A 22532-nucleotide genomic window follows, 5' to 3' on the forward strand; every position below is an offset into this window, starting at 1 on the left:
TTTTTTACTTACTTCTATATGCATGGTAACCAGCATAGGGTTAAAAGAACTATTCTTCATCTTGAGATAAAAGCCCACCCTCTTTTTCAGTACCATTGCTTTAAGTGAGGGTAGACCCAACTCCAGCCTTATTAGGGCCATAGGAACACTAGGGGGTAGCCCCAGTATGCGTCGCCAAAATTTTCCCTCAACCACTTGTAGCCAGGCTAGATCAGAAGAGGTTAGTGCTTCCAGGCCATACGTAATCATAGGCGCAAACACCTGTATGTACAGGTGTCTTGTCCCCCATAGTGTAAAACCAGCCTGCCTCCTGGTAAATGACGCAATTAGAGCTGTAACTTGCTGCGCCCTAGCTCTCCTATTTTGTCTACATAGAGAGTAATCACCCCATGGTTCAATTTCAACTCCTAAGTACCGATAGGAAGGGGAATAAAGTATATTATCATTCTGCACCCATAGCTCAACACGAGAGACTTTTTTCTTCGTGAATCTAATCACTTTGGTCTTATCAAGGTTAACAGCTAACCCATTGATCTTTGCGTATTCCCATAGTGCTACCGCTGAGCGCCTAATACCAGCAATAGTGTTGTCGAAAATGACCAAATCGTCCGCATATGCCAGTACTGCACAAGTTGTATCCCCTACTTTAGGTGGGCAGATTGTACACCAGTGGAGCAGTTACACATCCCTGTTTTACCCCCCTATCTTGTCTCACTTGTCTAGTCAAGGATCCCTCTTGATTTAATCTGAGGCACACCATGGTGTTATAGTGCAGCTGTCTTAAGTAGTAAAGTAGACTAGGCGGGCATCCCATAGCTTCCAGCTATGTCCACAGCCTGGCTCTAGGTATAGAATCGAATGCGGCCTTAAAGTCAATGTAAAGGGCATATAGCGGGGGCTGTCCCTTGCTAAGTGCCTGAGTTCGTAGTGTGTCCATCACCCACAAATTGTGCGTGGTAGAGAAACCACGCCGGAATCCACATTGGAACCTACTAAGCATGTTAGTCTGTTCAGCCCAATTCTGTAATTCCGTAAGCAATAAAGCCGCAAAGAGTTTTCCCGTGGTATCCAGCATGGAAAGAAGCCTATAATTATTTGGATCCATACGGCATCCCTTCTTGAACACCGGCACCAATATCGCCGTTTGCCATGTACGGGGAATCATCCCCTGAGCTAATACCTTTTTAAAGAGTATTGACAGAAGAGAAGCCCAAAAAGCCGGGTGGTTCTTAATAACTATATTCGCTAGCCCATTCGGGCCAGGAGCTCTAGAAGCTTTCAAGGTTGCTATTTTATTCAGTATGGCCTCTTCCGAGGCCTCAAAGGGCGGGGGGAAGGGATTCTTCACTCTAGATATTATGGGTACATCTGCCTCTCCAGAGTTACGGTCCAGAAGAAATCTTACCCAGGTTTCCTCTCCTATAGGATTGTTCAGCTGACCCTTGGCCTTCTCTCTGTTCTCTTTCAGTAGCTGCCATATATTACGCGAATTTCCAGCGCAGATAGTGTTTACCAGCCTCTGATTTCTAATATTCCTCTCTGTATTTCTGATGGTTCTAATACTAGCTCTATATTTATTTTTAGCTTTTCTGACTTTATCATAGTAGAAGAAACCCGCTATATTCAGTCTCCTAAGCCCCCGCAATTCTGCTCTTAGCCTTCTCTTAGCATCACGAATATCCTTATTATAAGGCTGAGTGGTACCTCCGGGATTTATCATAACGTTTTTCCTTGAGGTCGCATGTAGTCCTGAGAATTCCAGGATCCATTCTTCTATTTCATTTACGGTCAGCTGTTCAAAATGGGGAAGGGGAGCCTGGGCTTGATATAAGAGTGCTTCCGTAGCCTTTTTAATGTTTCTCTCCGACCAGATAATTCTAGTGCCTGTGCAATTGGTTTGTATATTGCCTATATTACACTTAATGGCGGGAGAGAGAGAAAGTTGAAGGGAGCACTCTAGAGCCGCATGGGTTAGGTCTAGGGTTATGGCCAATGACACAAAGATCATGCCTTAGCCGCTCAGCATATGGCATCCTCTGTCAGAGCAACTGAATACATGAAATGGAGCGAGTTGCCTCGTAGTGTAGACGAAGAAGTCTTCCAAATAATGTACCTGTCTGATTGTTAGAAATCACAACCAGAATGGTCTATTAATGGAAAGACAGGAGACCGATGACACTGGCGTCGTAGAAGTGGTCACAAGGTAGGCAGGAGTACACACCACTGGCGTCGTAGAACTGGACATAAGGTAGGCAGAAGTACACACCCCCAGCTGAAGACAAGGCAATAGTCAGTATAGTGTAACCTGGAAAACACTACACAATGTACCCAGTAACCTGCTATGTTATATATGGCAATGTCAGGATAAGGACAAATGATATGCAGCCAACTGAAATCACAGAGAGGAGAATCAGGAATTAGGAACTGGCTAAGGCGGAAAAATGAAAGAGTCAAATAAGCAGAATAACAGTCTTACCGTATTGGACTCCTGTCCGACGGTAAAATGGAGTTCAAGAGCAACTGATATACGTGGCAAGTTCCTTTGATGGCAATAGCGTACACCCAGAAGTCTCTAGTCCGTGTACTTATTTGTCCCCAAATACAAAGTTATTTCCAGGCACTGTGCAAAGTTCCGTGTGAAGCAAGGTGAGCAAGGTAAAGAAGATGAAATCCAAAGACAATCCTATGAGTTTTCCAGGTCAGGCAACGTGCAGGCGGCAAGGTACTCAAACGTGTCCAAAGATAATCCCAAAGTCGGTCCGTGATCAGGCAGGATGCCGGCAACGATGAGTAGAGTCAAAATCCAAAGGCAAAACAGCAGCGGTCCGTGGTCAGGCAGGGTGCAGGCGGCAAGAGCAAAATCAGAATCCAGAAATGCAAAACTTTAGCGGTCCGTGGTCATAGCAAAGAAGGCAAGAAGGAATATTTCAGAAAAACAAATAGCAAGGTCCGTAACGCCACTGAAGGTTGTTCAGAAGCGCCGGCAACTTCAGTGGGAAGAGCTTAAGAAGGATGAATCATGTGACTGCATTGCGTGCTGCCGTCAGCGCAGGGCGGGCCATCCTGCGGTGTAGAGGACGCCAGTGTTGCCAAGCTACCTTCCAGGCGCCAGGCTGCGTTCCAGGTAAACAGATAGTTTTATTCATGCGACCCGCATCCTTGTGAAAAAGCATGCCATTTCGGGCATGCCTACACTTGTATTTCGCTGCTGCCCGCACTTTCCCTACTGCCGTACCAGGACGGCAGGGAAACCTGACATCCTCCCCCAGTTTCTAGGGTTATGGCCAATGACTCAAAGATCATGTCTTGGCCGCCCAGCATATGGCATCTTCCCCAGTCTCTGGGGTTATGGCCAATGACTCAAAGATCATGTCTTGGCAGCTCAGCATATGGCATCTTACCCCAGGGTTGTGCCCGATGAGCCTACTTGGTGCCCTCTAGTCAGATGAACTCTGTGCAGTATGACATTTCCATCACAACCTCCTCTCCCCCGCTTTCTCTAATATACTATATTCACAAAGGTAGAACTGGAGACTAGTGTTTGTCTGTACAGGCCAGGCAGATCAGATGCCTCAGACCCAGAGATCCTCATTTGGATCGAACATGCTTGTTTTACGATGCTGATTCTTATCATTTTGTGCGAAAATACTCCACCTTTTGATGCCACTGTGGCCAAGATTATCCTGTATCCAGGAATAATAGTTGGTATATCAGATGTTTATGTATAGCGCTTCATGTCTGACTTCTCCTTCTTCTAAGCACTGTAAAAAGGTGTTATTACTACCAAATGCAATAGTACTTCATTTATCAACCTCAGAAGGAATGTATTTGGGAAAGATAAAGAGGAAAGGTTAACTTTGATCATGGATATTTCGATGCTGTGGACATTATGCAAGGGATGCTTAGATAGGTACGGCACAGAAATGCAAGGGCTAAGGCTAATGCAGGGTCAATGTGGAGCATAATTGATAAAGAAAGCGATTGGTTAAGAAAGTGAGGTTGACCGAGGGAGTATTACTCTGTTTTTAGCATGTTGTGTCTAATGTAAGTGAGGAGAGTGTATTTAAACTGTATGACACTAAAAATAAATAAATAATACTCTTATATGAGTGTTTTCTGTAAAGTGCTATGTCAGTACACATAAGTAATGCATTATTATACATGCCTACATGTTACCATCAATACATCTAGGCATAGGCTCAGAATAATGGCATAGCATTAAATGAGTGTTGCTTTAAGTGTGACTTCTGTGACCCTTAATCCACTTCATACATTCACATTTAAAGGAAATCATATGCAAGCACTTCTTTGCTTCCTTGTGGTGGGTCTGATCTTGTTTTTTACTGGCAGGTCTGAAGCGGAATAAGACAGGGGTATGAATGCCTCAGCTGTGAGATGGTGGTGCCTTCGCACAGCTTGCTGGGAACAGAAATCAGGATTATACAAACCTATACATTGTTATATAAATATATATATAGTGCAGACGTTGTTAATGTTATCAGCAATTATAAATCCCCCGACTCACATATAACTCCCAGGCACACCACTCTTCTGCCCCCCCCCAGCCCCAACCCATGTGGTGGCTATGAACCTCATGAGAAATACCTACAAAATAGCTCCTCTGGGCAAGCTTACTCGGGCTGTCCAGGTCCTTCAATCCAGGTGCAGGGAGTGCAGGTGGCAGGGAGGCGATGCTTTTGAAGCCAGCCTGCACCCTGCCATGTCACAGCTGGAGGGCGGTGAGAGGTATTAATGGCACAGCGAGTGGACACCAGCAAGGTGAATGCACCTGAGCTAAAGCTGAGCTACATAAAGAGTTAGATGTTAACAAATGCACTCTGTCGGCAAGGGGGCGGACACACCGCTTGTGGGTGCTGTTTGACGTTGTACCCACCCATTGCCTTCCCATATCGGTGCTAATGCCTAAGGCCATGTCCACTCAGTACCTGACCCTCCCCCGCTCAAGACAAATCTTCTTGGGCTCTCTGTGAGCTAGCTCTATCAACTGTAAGATCAAACTTTGTGCTATTAGTGCCAGCCAGTGTTATTTCGTTGCAGTTATATGTGTGCCACTGGCGTAATAAACATGTATCAACCAAGTGTGACTTCGGGCACTTGATTTATAAGCAGAGTTTGTGCCCTTGCACTAAAGTCTTATTTTAAACCAGCACTGGCAAAGCCAACAGTTTCAGCTTGTGTATGGGTTTATGTGTCCAGATACTTGCACCTTTTTGTAGCTGTTACCGTTTTGTGGCCAGATAGTACCATTACGGTAGTGCCTGGCAAATGCTTATCCCATTCCCACACAAAAGCAAAAACTCTGGGCACTGCTAATGCTCGTTTTATTACCCAATGAGGTGACGCTGTAGAGGACGAGCCAAGTACCCCACTCCAACCGCCCCGCTCATATTACTTGTCTGTTGGAAGCCAGAGTATGAGACATACACAGAGCAGTTGAATAGACAACGAGCAGAGTATGGACTCTGTGCAGTACCAGTGAAAGTACCAATACCTAAGAGAATCTGGGAGGCAAGGTATCCATTCAGAAAACCGTACCTGCATACAAGAAAATATGATGGCCATTAGAATGAGATTCCTGAAGAAGCAGAGCAGATAAATGGCAAGGATGAATGGTGACGTCACACAGAATCGAGCTGGCGTCTACAGAAGAGATTGATTGATTGATTGATATTTTATTTCTATGCGCTCGTACACAAGTGTTTCAGAGCGCGACAAGGCAAAGGAGGGGAACAGCAGAGAACAAAACAGCGATCTTACTAGGCCCAGTGACATTGAGAATGCGCAAGTGCATGGGAGAGAGGGGAGGGGAAAAGTGCATGGAAGGGGGGAGAGGTGGAAAGTGCGAAGCAGAGGAGAAACAGATAAATAACAATAAATAAATAATAAAGGCAACAAACAGTGGTAATGCAGCCAGCAATCTGCAAGTGCTAGGTTTAAGACAGCAGACAGAATAGGTCTGATAAGTGTAGGAAGAAAAAGGGGGGGCTGTATGTGTACAGATACAGACCCCAGTGCAAGGGGTGGCCCGAAGGCAGTGCAGGAGGGTGGCAGGATGAGCAAGTACCTGGGCCCAAAAGACAGAAGGTGGCCAGGTGCACGATGCCAAGAGAGAACAGATCAGCAGGAGAGAGGGGGAGCGAAGGCAGAAGAAAAGAGGAAGGTCTTGAGGTGCTTCCGGAACCGGAGATGGTTCTCCTCAAGTTTTCGAGTGGCAGGGAGGCTGTTCCAGAGGGAGGCCCCAGCCGAAGACAGAGATCTACCCCAGCTCGTTTCTCAGAAAAACGACTGACCCTGAGTGAGTTGGAGGTAGAGGAGCGAAGAGCTCGAGAGGGGAGGTATTTGCGGAGGGATAGCTGAAGGTATTTTGGACCCAGGCCCCAGAAAGCCTTGTGGACAATGCAGAGGGTTTTGAATTTAATCCTTGCATCCACTGGGAGCCAGTGGAGATATTTCAGATCTGGAGAGATACGACCCCAGGGCTAGAGGCAAAGGACAAGTCTCGCAGTCCTGTTCTGGATTAGTTGTAGAGGGCGGAGAGTAGAGGCAGGTACATTTAGATAGAGGCTGTTACAATAGTCCAAGCTAGAGAGAACCAGAACTTGAGATACCATGAGCTTCTGGGAGAAGGAGAGGAAAGGCAGAGTACCTCTGAGGAGGTTCAGTAGGAAATTTGACTTTTTAGAGACCTCAGAGATGTGGGCGGAGAAGGAAAGGATGGAGTCAAAGATGACCCCGAGGTTCTTAGCCTCGCAGGTGGGGGTAGGAGGAGGGCCAAGGGAGGCCGGCCAGAGAGTGAGGGGAAAGAATGGCGAAGGTGTGCCGATGAGGAGGATCTCCGTCTTGCTGGCATGCATATGCAGAGACCAGAGAATGCAGATATTCTATAAGGCATCAAGAAAGCACCAAGGATAAGTGGCATCTTGAGATCAAGATGAAGAAGCTTATGCCATAGAAACAGATGAAGATATTAAGCTAGTTTATACGTGTACAGATGCAACAGAAATGCAAGCAGACAAAGTAATCATGAGGCTAGCTTTATAGTGAATAGATTGCGGCAAGCACCAACATATGCATATATAGGAGTGAGTGAACTATGGAAGTTTCCACTACGCATAATAGCAGTGCTGGACATTAATAAGAAGGCCTCATTTCAGTTTGTTGCAGTTAAAAATCAAATTGAATTACAAAATGAATCTCAGGAGACATAGTTGGATGAGCTAAAGAAGCCAAGGTCTTATCAAACTGGAGTGAACTGACATTGGATACAAATCGTGTGAAAGAACAGAAACTCCTGTTCAGAAGGCATGATCAAAACAAAGGACATCAGAGGACTATTAGAAAATAGTATTTTAATACACTAAAAGGCTTGATTCCATGGTCTCCAGTCACGTGGAAGAATTAAGTTGGACAAACAGGGTGGTCACACCTATGCACCAGGGCAGTGTGTGCCTACACTCCTTAACATTTTTCAGAGCATAGTACAAACTCAAGGCCGAGCTTCAAAGCCCTAATTGACAGTAGACCATTGAGGTGATGATGGATTGATTTGCTAGTTGGTGGGAAGCTAGTGTTAAGAGGAGCTCCCCAGCACCTGGATGTTAAGACTGCAACTGCTAGACATAGGTGGAAAAGTACTGACGGGGGTTAGAAGCCAACCAATTGTAGAGGATCGTGTAATTAAGGGCCCTATAGTTTGTGTAGCCAATGGAACGTCATGTATTTAGTTACGTTCATAGTGGCCATTTTGAGGGGAGGGCTTAGTTGGCCCACCTGATGTTTAGTACCCTATCACTTTCCTTCACTGTTATATACTGATATGGAACTTATACCTAGATATTCACTTAGAGCCGATCACTTCCTTCAATAGGTTTTTGTAGTTTGCCACAGAGGATGACGTTGGTAATGACGCAGGTCGATACATCACTGATGACGAATTTCCTTAATATAACCTCAGTTTTTTGTAAGTTTGTGGAGTAAGAGGAGTGAGCGAGTGCTGATATTCACTGTACTCTCTGTTTTAGATAACTGACATTAAAACAGCTTTCCTTTTGCCAAACTACCTGAGTCGTTTCAATTATTGATGTATGAATAAAATCTGCATCCCCATTCATCTCAAGGGTAATTGCTACTCATCAAAGGGGCTGGGATATCCAGTTCAACGCTCAGGAAGTAAGGTCAGAACAGACACCCCGCGGAGTGGTTCCCTCTTAAGTTAAAGTTGCTCTTTACAGTATGTGTGTTCTCAGTTAGCAGTTCTGTTCTTGGATTAGGCGCCTCATTGGCTCCATACCATTGGGCGATGGTAGTCCAGCAAGATATTCCTCACCCGTTTCCATTCTAATGCCCCACTCCAACCCCTCCCTTACCGGCCACTCTCACAAGAAATGTCAGGAATATCCCACCAGCGAGTCTGCTTCACTGCTAGAACCTCTGACAGCCTACCAATACTCAATACCATGGTTGGCCTATACAACCAATCACTTCTACGCGTTATTGAGGAAGTGGCACCTACGAGCAAATGCAGACCTAAGTGTGCGGCTCACCTCAACACCTGGTTTACCCCTAACCTCAAAGCCCTTCGCTCTACCAAACGAGCAGCCGAAACCACATGGAAAAAACACCCAACAGTCTTGAATAAAGATCTTTTCACCTCTCCGACAAAAACGTATAAACAGGCTATACTCCAAGCCAAAAGTTCCAAATACAAATACAGAATCGCTAAAGGCAAAATCAGGTACACAAGAACTCTTTGCCATATTGTGGAAACTCAAATCTCCAGTCCCTCTCCCTACAAGCTGCCTTAAAGACCTCACCTGGTGCTCCAATATTCAAAAAGCACTATTGGATAAAATGTCATCCATACAAGCAAAACTCCTCGACAAGAAAAACTCACTAACTACCATTGAATCTCTACCAGCCCTAAAGCCCAACCTGCCTTCCCACCTCACACTCCTATTTGAGTTCAACCAGGTCTCCGACACCGATATAACCAAACTCATCAAAGACCTGAAGCCATCCAGATGTCAAGGGGACATCTGTCCAGCCTCAGTCATCAAAGACTGTGCAGCAGAGTTTGTCCCATTCATCTCCACACTCATTAACTCCTCTTTCTCCTCTGGCACTGTGCCAACTAACTTAAAAGATGCTTGGGTCCTACCCCTCACTAAGAAGCCCACCCTAGACCCAAATATCTGTACCAACTACCATCCTATAATGACTGTTCCTTTCCTACCTAAAATACTGGACAGGGCTGCTTACCTACAAATCCAAAACTACCTACAAGCTAACAACCTTAACGGGCTACGCCAATCCAGATCCCAACCAGGTCACAGCACGTAATCAGCATGCCTAGACTTAAACATTTGAATGGATGAGATAAAAGACAATGGCAAACTAGCTCTCCTCCTCTTGATCGACTTTTCAGCTGCCTTTGATATGTACACCCCAAATTTATATACCAACACCTTTCTTCAGCAGGCCACTTCTCCCCCAAAGCAACACCCCGGATCTCATCCTTTCTATCTAATAGAACAATGAGAGTCTTCTCTGCCTCGGCATCAGCGGCTCCAGCTCCATTCACCTGCGGAGTCCCTCAAGGCTCCTGCGTCTTGCTCACCTTATATAATATCTTCACGAAGCCCCTCTTCGACGTTCTGGACACCTTGGTTATCTCCTTCACTAACTATGCGTATGGTACCCAAATTCTCGTACCTATCTCAGGTACCTATGACATTGACTCCAATACAGTAGGCAAAGTCTACCAAACCATTCAAGCCTGGACAGAGTTGCTCCCCATCGGATCACAGACTGTACTAAATAACCTTGACAGAGCTTACAAATCCTTCATCATTGATGGTAATACTATCCCAATCTCCAAAGAAGTCAAAACACTAGGTGTCTACATGGACTCTTCAATATCGCTGACTGGACATGTTAACGCAATTGCCTCGTCTGCGGCCTATATTACTAAACGCATGAATGCCTGCAGACCCTTTCTCTCTGCTGACAGCTGAATCACACTTGCCAGAGCGCCTATTATCTCTAGGCTAGACTATTGCAACGCCCTCATTGCAGGTTCTACAACTGGCCACATCAGGACATTACAAATCATTCAAAACAATGCGGTAAGAGCAGCCTTGAACATTCCCAAAAAAGACTACATACCACAGGCGAGAAAAGATATTCATTGGCTGCCTATTCGAGAGCGCAGTCTGTGTAAAACTCTCACCCTAACGAACAAATGCCTCTTAAACACGGCAACAAGATACGTATCTAGAAAATGTACCAAATCACAATCCACCAGACCAGCCAGGGCCGCCCATTCACACATGATGTGCAATCCTTAGATTCAAATTACAAAGAGCTCAGGGTCGCCGTTTCCCGGCAGTGGCCGCCAGACACTGGAATGAATGCCTTACTTCTGCTACCTTTAAGAATTGAACCGTCATTTCGGACCTTCCGCAAATGCCTCAAAAGGTGGCTCTTTACGCGAGACTTATGAACTAATACTCCCCTAATCACTGACCAGCGACTCATTGGGGGTCCTAAGCCAGTAACTCATTCTGCTCATCCACGATGCGCCGTTTCTAAGGTATCGGATACACAATTCTGCATGCACTCTATCCATCGAAACCTGTCAGGGGAAATGCTTTGGAGTATACAGACAGAAAAAGAGGTGCAAGATCAAACCGAAAATACCACATTAAAAGAAAGTACAGAAGCGGCGTTGCCAGACTCCTTACATGGGCTGGTACTGGGGCCAAGCTCACTCAAGATAAAGAAAATACAAACAACGCGCAGAGCAGAAGTGGTACATAAATCCTACACAAACGAAAAGGTGAGGCAAATGAAAACAAAAGGTGGCTTTAGGGCACAACACCTGTCCTTTCAAGAACCCTGCCCATAATAATGTTATGTCATGTTGCTGGGATGCATACTGGGCACTGCTGCTACTTGCAGGTTCACTGGGCGTTTCATGAGGGCACTGGCTCGAAGAGATATCAGCCTGACCCACGCCACTTATGCCACTGTCCACCTCGAGGGTACAGGACCATGTAAGGTCCACATACAGAAGGACCCTGTGCTTACAATAGAAAACGAACTGGTCTGCAACTACTGCAGCCACTGTCGGCAGGTGAAACTCTGCCTGGAACTCTGTCCCCACTTCTCCCCTGGAACTCTCTGTCCCCGCTTCTCCCCTCAGAGTTCTGCTTCGCTGCAGCCACTGTTGGCAGGTGAAACTCTGCCTGGAACTCTCTGTCCCCACTTCTCCTCTCACAGTTCTGCTTCACTGTAGCCACTGTTGGCAGGTGAAACTCTGCCTGGATCTCTTTGTCCCCACTTCTCCCCTGGAACTCTATGTGCCCGCTTCTCCCCTCACAGTTCTGCTTCGCTACAGCCACTGTTGGCAGGTGAAACTCTGCCTGGAACTCTTTGTCCCCACTTCTCCCGTGGAAAATATGTCCCCGCTTCTCCCCTCACAGTTCTGCTTCACTGCGGCCACTGTCGGCAGGTGAAACTCTGCCTGGAACTTTCTGTCCCTGCTTCTCCTCTCACAGTTCTGCTTCACTGCAGCCACTGTCGGCAGGTGAAACTCTGCCTGGAATTCTCTGTCCTCGCTTCTCCCCTCACAGTTCTGCTTCACTGTAGCCACTGTCGGCAGGTGAAACTTTGCCTGGAACTCTCTGTCCCCACTTCTCCCCTGGAACTCTCTGTCCCCACTTCTCCTCTCACAGTTCTGCTTCACTGTAGCCACTGTCGGCAGGTGAAACTCTGCCTGGAACTCTTTGTCCCCACTTCTCCTCTCACAGTTCTGCTTCACTGTAGCCACTGTCCGCAGGTGAAACTCTGCCTGGAACTCTCTGTCCCCACTTCTCCCCTGGAACTCTATGTCCCCGCTTTTCCCCTCACAGTTCTGCTTCGCTGCAGCCACTGTTGGCAGGTGAAACTCTGCCTGGAATTCTCTGTCCTCGCTTCTCCCCTCACAGTTCTGCTTCACTGCGGCCACTGTCGGCAGGTGAAACTCTGCCTGGACCTTTCTGTCCATGCTTCTCCCCTCACAGTTCTGCTTCACTGCAGCCACTGTCTGCAGGTGAAACTCTGCCTGGAACTCTTTGTCCCCACTTCTCCTCTCACAGTTCTGCTTCACTGTAGCCACTGTCGGCAGGTGAAACTCTGCCTGGAACTCTCTGTCCCCACTTCTCCCCTGGAACTCTTTGTCCCCACTTCTCCTCTCACAGTTCTGCTTCAGTGTAGCCACTGTCGGCAGGTGAAACTCTGCCTGGAACTCTTTGTCCCCACTTCTCCTCTCACAGTTCTGCTTCACTGTAGCCACTGTCGGCAGGTGAAACTCTGCCTGGAACTCTCTGTCCCCACTTCTCCCCTGGAACTCTATGTCCCCGCTTCTCCCCTCACAGTTCTGCTTCGCTGCAGCCACTGTTGGCAGGTGAAACTCTGCCTGGAATTTTCTGTCCTCGCTTCTCCCCTCACAGTTCTGCTTCACTGCGGCCACTGTCGGCAGGTGAAACTCTGCCTGGAACTTTCTGTCCCTGCTTCTCCCCTCACAGTTCTGCTTAACTGCTGCCACTGTCGGCAGGTGAAACTCTGCCTGGAACTCTGTCCTCGCTTCTCCCCTCACAGTTCTGCTTCACTGCAGCCACTGCTGGCAGGTGAAACTCTGCTTGGAACCTTCTGTCCTCGCTTCTCCCCTCACAGTTCTCGCTTCTCCCCTCACAGTTCTGCTTCACTGCAGCCACCGTTGGCAGGTGAAACTCTGCCTGAAACTTTCTGTCCTCCCTTCTCCCCTCACAGTTCTCGCTTCTCCCCTCACAGTTCTCGCTTCTCCTCTCACAGTTCTGCTTCACTGCAACCACTGTTGGCAGGTGAAACTCTGCCTGGAACTCTCTGTCCTCGCTTCTCCCCTCACAGTTCTCACTTCTCCCCTCACAGTTCTGCTTCACTGCAGCCACCGTCGGCAGGTGAAACTCTGCTTGGAACTCTCTGTCCTCGCTTCTCCCCTCACAGTTCTGCTTCACTGCAGCCACTGTCGGCAGGTGAAACTCTGCTTGGAACTCTCTGTCCTCGCATCTCCCCTCACAGTTCTGCTCCACTGTCTTTTCTTCTTCCCTTCCTGTAGAGTCAGCTCCCTGGTGTCTGCAGGTGAAACTCTGCCTGGAACTCTCTGTGCTCGCATCTCCCCTCACAGTTCTGCTCCACTGTCTTTTCTTCTTCCCTTCCTGTAGAGTCAGCTCACTGGTGTCTGCAGGTGAAACTCTGCCGGGAATTCTCTGTCCTTGCTTCTCCCCTCACAGTTCTCGCTTCTCTCCTCACAGTTCTGCTTCACTGCAGCCACTGCTGGCAGGTGAAACTCTGCCTGGAACCTTCTGTCCTCGCTTCTCCCCTCACAGTTCTCGCTTCTCCCCTCACAGTTCTGCTTCACTGCAGCCACCGTTGGCAGGTGAAACTCTGCCTGAAACTTTCTGTCCTCGCTTCTCTGCTCAAAGTTCTCGCTTCTCCCCTCACAGTTCTGCTTCACTGCAGCCACTGTTGGCAGGTGAAACTCTGCCTGGAACTTTCTGTCCTCCCTTCTCCCCTCACAGTTCTCGCTTCTCCTCTCACAGTTCTGCTTCACTGCAACCACTGTTGGCAGGTGAAACTCTGCCTGGAACTCTCTGTCCTCGCTTCTCCCCTCACAGTTCTCACTTCTCCCCTCACAGTTCTGCTTCACTGCAGCCACTGTTGGCAGGTAAACCTCTGCCTGGAACTCTCTGTCCTCGCTTCTCCCCTCACAGTTCTGCTTCACTGTAGCCACTGTTGGCAGGTGAAACTCTGCCCGGAACTCTCTGTCCCCGCTTCTCCCCTCACAGTTCTGCTTCACTGTAGCCACTGTCGGCAGGTGAAAGTCTGCCTGGAACTCTCTGTCCCCACTTCTCCCCTGGAACTCTCTATCCCCGCTTCTCCCCTCACAGTTCTGCTTCACTGCAGCCACTGTCGGCAGGTGAAACTCTGCCTGGAACTCTCTGTCCCCGCTTCTCCCCTCACAGTTCTGCTTCACTGCAGCCACAGCCGGCAGGTGAAACTCTGCCTGGAACTCTCTGTCCTCCCATCTCCCCTCACAGTTCTGCTCCACTGTCTTTTCTTCTTCCCTTCCTGTAGAGTCATCTTCCTGGTGTCTGCAGGTGAAACTCTGCCTGGAACTCTCTGTCCTCGCATCTCCCCTCACAGTTCTGCTCCACTGTCTTTTCTTCTTCCCTTCCTGTAGAGTCAGCTCCCTGGTGTCTGCAGGTGAAACTCTGCCTGGAACTCTCTGTCCCCACTTCTCCCCTGGAACTCTCTGTCCTCGCTTCTCCCCTCACAGTTCTGCTTCACTGCAGCCACTGCCGGCAGGTGAAACTCTGCCTGGAACTCTCTGTCCCCGCTTCTCCCCTCACAGTTCTGCTCCACTGTCTTTTCTTCTTCCCTTACTGTAGAGTCATCTTCCTGGTGTCTGCAGGTGAAACTCTGCCTGGAACTCTCTGTGCTCGCATCTCCCCTCACAGTTCTGCTCCACTGTCTTTTCTTCTTCCCTTCCTGTAGAGTCAGCTCCCTGGTGTCTGCAGGCGAAACTCTGCCAGGAACTCTCTGTCCTCGCTTCTCCTCTCACAGTTCTCGCTTCTCTCCTCACAGTTCTGCTTCACTGCAGCCACCGTCGGCAGGTGAAACTCTGCTTGGAACTCTCTGTCCCCACTTCTCCCCTCACAGTTCTGCTTCACTGCAGCCACTGTCGGCAGGTGAAACTCTGCCTGGAACTCTCTGTCCTCGCTTCTCCCCTCACAGTTCTGCTCCGCTGCAGCCACTGTCGGCAGGTGAAACTCTGCCTGGAACTCTCTGTGCTCGCATCTCCCCTCACAGTTCTGCTCCACTGTCTTTTCTTCTTCCCTTCCTGTAGAGTGAGCTCACTGGTGTCTGCAGGTGAAACTCTGCCTGGAATTCTCTGTCCTTGCTTCTCCCCTCACAGTTCTCGCTTCTCTCCTCACAGTTCTGCTTCACTGCAGCCACCGTCGGCAGGTGAAACTCTGCTTGGAACTCTCTGTCCCCACTTCTCCCCTCACAGTTCTGCTTCACTGCAGCCACTGCTGGCAGGTGAAACTCTGCCTGGAACCTTCTGTCCTCGCTTCTCCCCTCACAGTTCTCGCTTCTCCCCTCACAGTTCTGCTTCACTGCAGCCACCGTTGGCAGGTGAAACTCTGCCTGAAACTTTCTGTCCTCGCTTCTCTGCTCACAGTTCTCGCTTCTCCCCTCACAGTTCTGCTTCACTGCAGCCACTGTTGGCAGGTGAAACTCTGCCTGGAACTTTCTGTCCTCCCTTCTCCCCTCACAGTTCTCGCTTCTCCTCTCACAGTTCTGCTTCACTGCAACCACTGTTGGCAGGTGAAACTCTGCCTGGAACTCTCTGTCCTCGCTTCTCCCCTCACAGTTCTCACTTCTCCCCTCACAGTTCTGCTTCACTGCAGCCACTGTTGGCAGGTAAAACTCTGCCTGGAACTCTCTGTCCTCGCTTCTCCCCTCACAGTTCTGCTTCACTGCAGCCACCGTCGGCAGGTGAAACTCTGCTGGGAACTGTCTGTCCTCGCTTCTCCCCTCCCAGTTCTTCTTCACTGCAGCCACTGTTGGCAGGTGAAACTCTGCCTGGAACTCTCTGTCCCCGCTTCTCCCCTCACAGTTCTGCTTCACTGTAGCCACTGTCGGCAGGTGAAAGTCTGCCTGGGACTCTCTGTCCCCACTTCTCCCCTGGAACTCTCTATCCCCGCTTCTCCCCTCACAGTTCTGCTTCACTGCAGCCACTGTCGGCAGGTGAAACTCTGCCTGGAACTCTCTGTCCCCGCTTCTCCCCTCACAGTTCTGCTTCACTTCAGCCACAGCCGGCAGGTGAAACTCTCCCTGGAACTCTCTGTCCTCCCATCTCCCCTCACAGTTCTGCTCCACTGTCTTTTCTTCTTCCCTTCCTGTAGAGTCATCTTCCTGGTGTCTGCAGGTGAAACTCTGCCTGGAACTCTCTGTGCTCGCATCTCCCCTCACAGTTCTGCTCCACTGTCTTTTCTTCTTCCCTTCCTGTAGAGGCAGCTCCCTGGTGTCTGCAGGTGAAACTCTGCTTGGAACTCTCTGTCCCCACTTCTCCCCTCACAGTTCTGCTTCACTGCAGCCACTGTCGGCAGGTGAAACTCTGCCTGGAACTCTCTGTCCTCGCTTCTCCCCTCACAGTTCTGCTTCGCTGCTGCCACTGTCGGCAGGTGAAACTCTGCCTGGAACTCTCTGTCCTCGCTTCTCCCCTCACAGTCTGCTTCGCTGCTGCCACTGTCGGCAGGTGAAACTCTGCCTGGAACTCTCTGTCCTCGCATCTCCCCTCACAGTTCTGCTCCACTGTCTTTTCTTCTTCCCTTCCTGTAGAGTCATCTCCCTGGAGTGTCTGGGAGTCTTCAATGCAGTCTATAGGGCTCCTGGCAAATCCCTGACCTATCCAGGTAAAACAAGTAATAAAGACACAATTGATCAGGGTGACCAAGCGACCAAAAAAACCCACCTGTATAATTCAGTGAGTCATACAGACACATATAACTTTGCTGTTATTTTGCAAATCAATTTTTGTTTTCTCAGATATAGATAGTTAAATACCTTCATGAAATGATAAATCAATGTTAAACAGGACGAAAACAAGTGCGAACTGTAAAAGGGTTACATAAAATCAACATACATAGTTGCCAATACATTCTGTACAAGACAAGCATAGAATTAAAAGGTTCCCATCAATGTTATGGGATAGTAAAGTCTGTTTTAAAGAGGATCAGTTGATTTAAACAAATAATAGTGCCAGCGTTGACATTAAATACTGGAGAGAAGGATGTCGACACAAGGAGTGTTTCGGCCACTGGTAGCTGGACTAGTGTGCTTGGAATTGGGTGGCCTTCATTAGGAAAAAACAAGGAGTTTTGGTTGAACATTGAATGTGGGATCCTGTCAGGCTCTGCCAAAAGATGAACAGAGGAAAGTATGTCAGGGTATATATGGTCGCCTGGATAAACGTATTGGTATCATTCATAAGGCAATACATTCTCTTTATTTAGATGCCACCTCCACCGAGGAAGAGAATGGTGGATGTCTTAGCGCGTGAGGCTTCTTCAACACGGCAGTTTATGGGAATTCACGATGAAGTTAGTAATGGGTTCTGATCATAATGCAACCGTAATGGAAATGGGTGCTTGATCTTCTCGTAGGAGAATTACTGAAAAGAATGAAAAACTAATGATTGTTGGAGGTTGAATCATTATGTGTAGTCCCGTACTTATTCACAGAGAGCCGGGACTAAACAAGGTGTGCTATATGATATGATCATAGTGTATTGATGGTCAGACAGTGCCCCATGTTGGAGGCAGTGTTAGTGTCTTTGGACTAATCCTGGATTTGGTACGGCTGAAGGGTAGTGGTCCTGTATAGTGCTACTACTTAATTGGTTAGTTGGTATCTGCGGCTCGGCGTACCCCCTGGTTAGTCAGTGACAGACATGCCGGCTGTGCTATCTTGTGGGGGATGTGTCTAAAACAGATAGTTTGTCCACCCGAGAATAGGAGTGCATTTGTGGGCTGGAACGGACAAAATCAATACGTGTCTAAAGTATCCCTACTGAATATCCCTCACAGCCATGGCTCCTGGATGCCATGGCTGTGAGCAGATTCTCGGCCATGGTTGTACTGCCCTCCTAAAAGCAATTCCAAAGAACTGTTCATAGAATCGTTGTCCAAAACATGTCGTCAGTAATGACAGGTACGGGAGGGCCGCAACACTAACGCGGTATAGGAGCCCACGCTTGAGTGAAGAAATTATTGGTCCCGTGCTGAGTGAGCCGGATCGATGGCAAGAACCCGGCATACCCTCACCATGCGTTGCCATGGCGACGCACCCAGCGCTTCTATGCCTAACATTGCGCGACTGATTCGTGCATGCAGTGTGCTCTGCGTGCGTGTATCCATGATTAGTATAAGATCTGATTGTGACATTACCTCGGTCCCTAGAGATGCGGTGTCCGTGCTGGCAAACTCGAAAAGTCGAGCATTGCGTCTGCTCAAAGCCAAAGCAGCACTAACTCTGCTGGAAGTAAGGAAGCAGCGGCCGTTGCTATGGAAACAGATCCACAAACAAGGCGGCCATGTTGGACTGGTGGCAACATGGGCTCACTATTGTGTGGTGCTACACTGTACGAGACATACTGTCATCAGAAACTGCCAATAGTGTCATAAGAATGGGGCTGTGGACTGTTCACAAAACTGAAGGGGTGCAATGGACACTTCCGGTGTAATACCGTTAATTACACAGGAGATTGAAAAATCCTGAGGGATGCCTTAACCCCATCTGGGTTACCTTCAGACCAAAGTAATTTTCTAATATTAGGCCGGAATTGCTCTAACATGACTTAGAACATAAATACATTGTTTGTATATTGAGATGCACATTTATATAACCATAGAAGTGAGTCCGAGAACAACTATTTGTGTAGTGATTCAATGATCGTGTTGGTTGATCTGACATCATAGTTGATAATGTATTTGGAGAGATCATGGTGTGTTTGGAAAAATTCATTGTCATTTTGAAATTGGACCTTTTGTGTACAAAATCATGGGTTTCATTAAAATCCACAGCATGGTGCAGTATTGTAATCACTCTGAATACAGTCAAGGAGGTACATGCCTAAATTCAGATCAAGATGGAGAATATTCTGTGCCCTTACTCGCCACATAAACAGTCAACAAACGCTTATAAGTGGCTGAAGGTCAGACACCATTGGCTCCAATGACATTATGGTGGATAGTGCATTCAAAGGCAGTCACATTGTCAATATCACTTTGCACGAAACCAGTTGTTTAACAAGTGTGGTATCAAACATAAGGGGCACTTGTTTGTAAATTGCTATGATAGAGACAACAGACACCAAAGTGTTCTCTACACATATGGTTTCCTTAGTTTTAAACTTTCGGGATAGTCTCGTTCCATCTGCAAGGGAAAAGGTTTTGGTCGACATCATATTACATGGGACCAAAAGTTGCAAGGGACTAGCCAAGAGTGGTGGACACCACCATTCGAACAACTTGGGAAAATCTGTGTAGAGAAATGGGACCCTGAGTTAGGGGTCTGGCATAATTACGTCCCCATAAAGTGTTTCCACTCGATCATAATGTTGAGACCATTTTGTACTGTGTCTAGGCGGTGTATCCATTTCTTTTTCGATTCTTGTTAGTGCTTTGTTGACATCACCTCCTCTAGTCTGTGGACTGATCATCTGGAGTGTATTACTCCACTAAGGGGTTGTCTGCTACCATGTCTTTGATACATGATCGATGCTCGGAGATGCGTTGTTTAACCGCTCCTATGGTTTTGCCGATGTATAGCAGGCTGCACGGCATTCAATGACATAACTGACATGTCTGAGAGTCTCACAGAAATAGAAGCTCCTCCAGAGCTGGGCAACACAAATAAAGAAGACGTACTTGATAGGCTGTTTTATTGAGTGCCTTCTAGGTTTCCACCGTCATGGTCCCAGTTCTCTTTGAGGCGCCTTGAGAGTGCCCACAAGTTAGTTAGGTTCTCTCTTGTGAGAAGTTTGCACTGAAATTGATGCTATGTGGGACAGTAAGACAGTCCAGTTTTCTATGACTTTTGGCACATGATATGGGGGGAGACTGCATGAAAAATGGATGCCAGTGGAGTCAGAGCAGAGTCAGGGGATTAATGGAGACAGTTGATGGGTGAGACCCTCAAAGAGACTTTGAAGGTTGCCTTGTGTGACTCGATTCTGCAAAGAAGACAAAGCTATGGATGGAGGATGTTTGAGACTTACAGCCCATGCCATCAGAAGGCTAGTGAGTGGGCGTAGCTCGTGAGTGGGATGGTGAAGCCAAGCAATGCCTGGGCAGTGAGGCATACCCAAAACTGGTGGATGGACAGGACAGAAGTGCGGAGACCTGGCTCCTCAGATGCGTGTGGGCTGAGTGCTCCTGTGAAGTGCTCTTTCTTGGGATTTGAGAGATGGACTGGTTGAGTTTAGTTAACAGTCTCCAGCAAGATCGATTGTATCTTTTTTGTCGATAATGTGGGCAACCCATCAGGAAGAGGACCATTTCTGGATTCCTTCAAAATGTCTAGATAGACTTCCAAGTAGAAGAATTGGTTTCGGGTTTGGTGTGAGGTGTTTTTTAAGCCCAAACATATATGGTGTAATTATTACAGATGGTATTGCTTTCCAATTGTTTCAAGTGCTCTACTCAGAATTTCCTTCAGATTGTTTTCCTGCAAACATTATTGATTTTACAATATAACAATATTTACAAGATCATTTTTCTTTTTCAACAATATGTTTAAGCACGAAGAGGGAAAGGGAAGCCAGGGATTAGGAAGGAGAGAACTGGGGGAATGGGGAATAAGTGGTGAACATATGGATGAAGGTGCGAAGTTACCCAATCATTCAGCCATATTGATCATTGAACCCTCCCCACATGTCTATCACTTTGAAGAACCTAACCACCGTGACATATCTGCCAGCGTACCATCTAGAGTTGCTCCTTTCACCCTTAGATAAGAGTTTAGAATGCACTATATGCCTGATCATACTATGTAACCGCAATATGTATCACAAACCTGTAAGAATCTATGTAACCACTATGAATTCCTTTGTATCCAGAAATGCTCACATGTAACAGCGCCACGATGCCCCTGGGCTGCTGCACGTTTTAAAAATGCGAATAAATATATAAAATAAATAAATAAATGTCGGCATAATCCTCAACCTTGTTATGCCACAGATATGAAATCTTTTCTTTTGCCGATGGATCACTAGACTATGTAGCCAGTCTTCATACGAGGGCTTAGCCCCATCTCTTCAAAGACGTAATATCTGTTTTTCAGCCAGTACGAGGGCTCTATAAATCCATGTATGTTTCACATGATTCATTCCTTGCAGATTTGGAAACAGACCCAATATACATGGAATCGGCTGTCTGGGAATTGGGAAGTCTATAACCAAGTCTATCCATTGAAATACTTCCTCCCAAAAATGTTTTAGTTTGTCAGAATTCCAAAACATATGAATCAAAGATGCAGCTTCTCTCCTACAATTCCAACAAATGGTGTCAGTAAGCAGTCTACATGACCCCATTTTTTGGGGAGACCAATACAAATTTTGAATAATCTTCTGTTGTGTATAGCGTAAATCAAGATTGACCTTTTAGAGTTTGAGACCATTGCATATCTGATTCTAGTCTGATGAGGTTGTACTTTTGTGTAGTTCTTCCCACATCATTCACTTACTCTGGAACTGTATCTTCTTCATTGGTGGCGAAGAGTTGGTCAATTGTGGCAGCTGATGAAGATGACATTGTTGAAAGATGTAGTGGTGCGGGTAAATCATGTGTTTTTTCTGTTCATAGGGGAGAAAAGAGTAGCAAACACATCTTTAAGTTGTCCATAGTGGCGTGTTTCCCCTGACTTTAATATGTATTTAAATGTAAGGAATTCGAAGTCCAATAAAGTTTTGCCATCAAGAATTTGACCTAATCTCCATATTTCTGCATTTTGCCAAGGTTTCCATTAAATCATACAGTTATCAATACAGATAGCCTTATTCCTCCATATACTTGAGGATTTGGACAAAATGTATTTTACTTTCCCAGAATAAGTACTTCTCTTCCACTTTTGAATTACATGTTTTATTAATGGTGGATAAAAGAAGCTCTCTCAATATTCACCCAGTTGGGCACCTCTTTAGTTGTATTATTAATCCGATAATTGAGTGTATGTAACGAAGAGGACGTGGTGTAAGGCTATCTTTGGAAAACCAAAACCACCCTTATTGACGGGACACTGCAATACTCTTTGGGATATGGTTACTCTATTTCCTTCTCCTAACAAGAAGCTGGTAAAAACCTTATCTCAGAAACAAGCTTGTTAGGACATTGTAAAGGTAGCATATTAAAAACATATAGCCATTTGCAAGGAGGGTCATCTTACTAACTCCTATTTTACCGCATAGTGTCTGGTTGTACACTGGTTTAACACTGGCATAACGGTTTTATTTGAATTTCATCAATACATTTTTAGTCAACATTTGCTTTATATTTCAATACCCAAATATTTAAAACTTTGTTTCACCCACCCAACTCATGCTAGTTTCTCCAAATAGGTCTCTATAACAGGATCCGGTTTGGGGGGAAAAGGTCAGTCTTTGAACTATTTATTTAAAAGCCAGACACACTCCCAAATGATTCTATGACCTCTAACAAACACTCAAATAATATTTTTGGGTTTGACCTCAGTGTAAGCAGTTCACCTGCATACAGAAGGAACTTTGATTCGTAGGGTTCAACAGTAATACCTTTAATTGCATTATCATTTCTTAACATAATCGCTAACGGTTCAATAAATAGATCACATGAAAGGAGGAGAGTGGACATCCCTGTCTGGTCCCTCTTCTAATATCAAAAGGAATTAGA

This window comes from Ambystoma mexicanum, chromosome 13, assembly GCF_040938575.1.
Source record: "Ambystoma mexicanum isolate Mex_15411 chromosome 13, UKY_AmexF1_1, whole genome shotgun sequence".
Lineage (NCBI taxonomy): Eukaryota > Metazoa > Chordata > Amphibia > Caudata > Ambystomatidae > Ambystoma > Ambystoma mexicanum.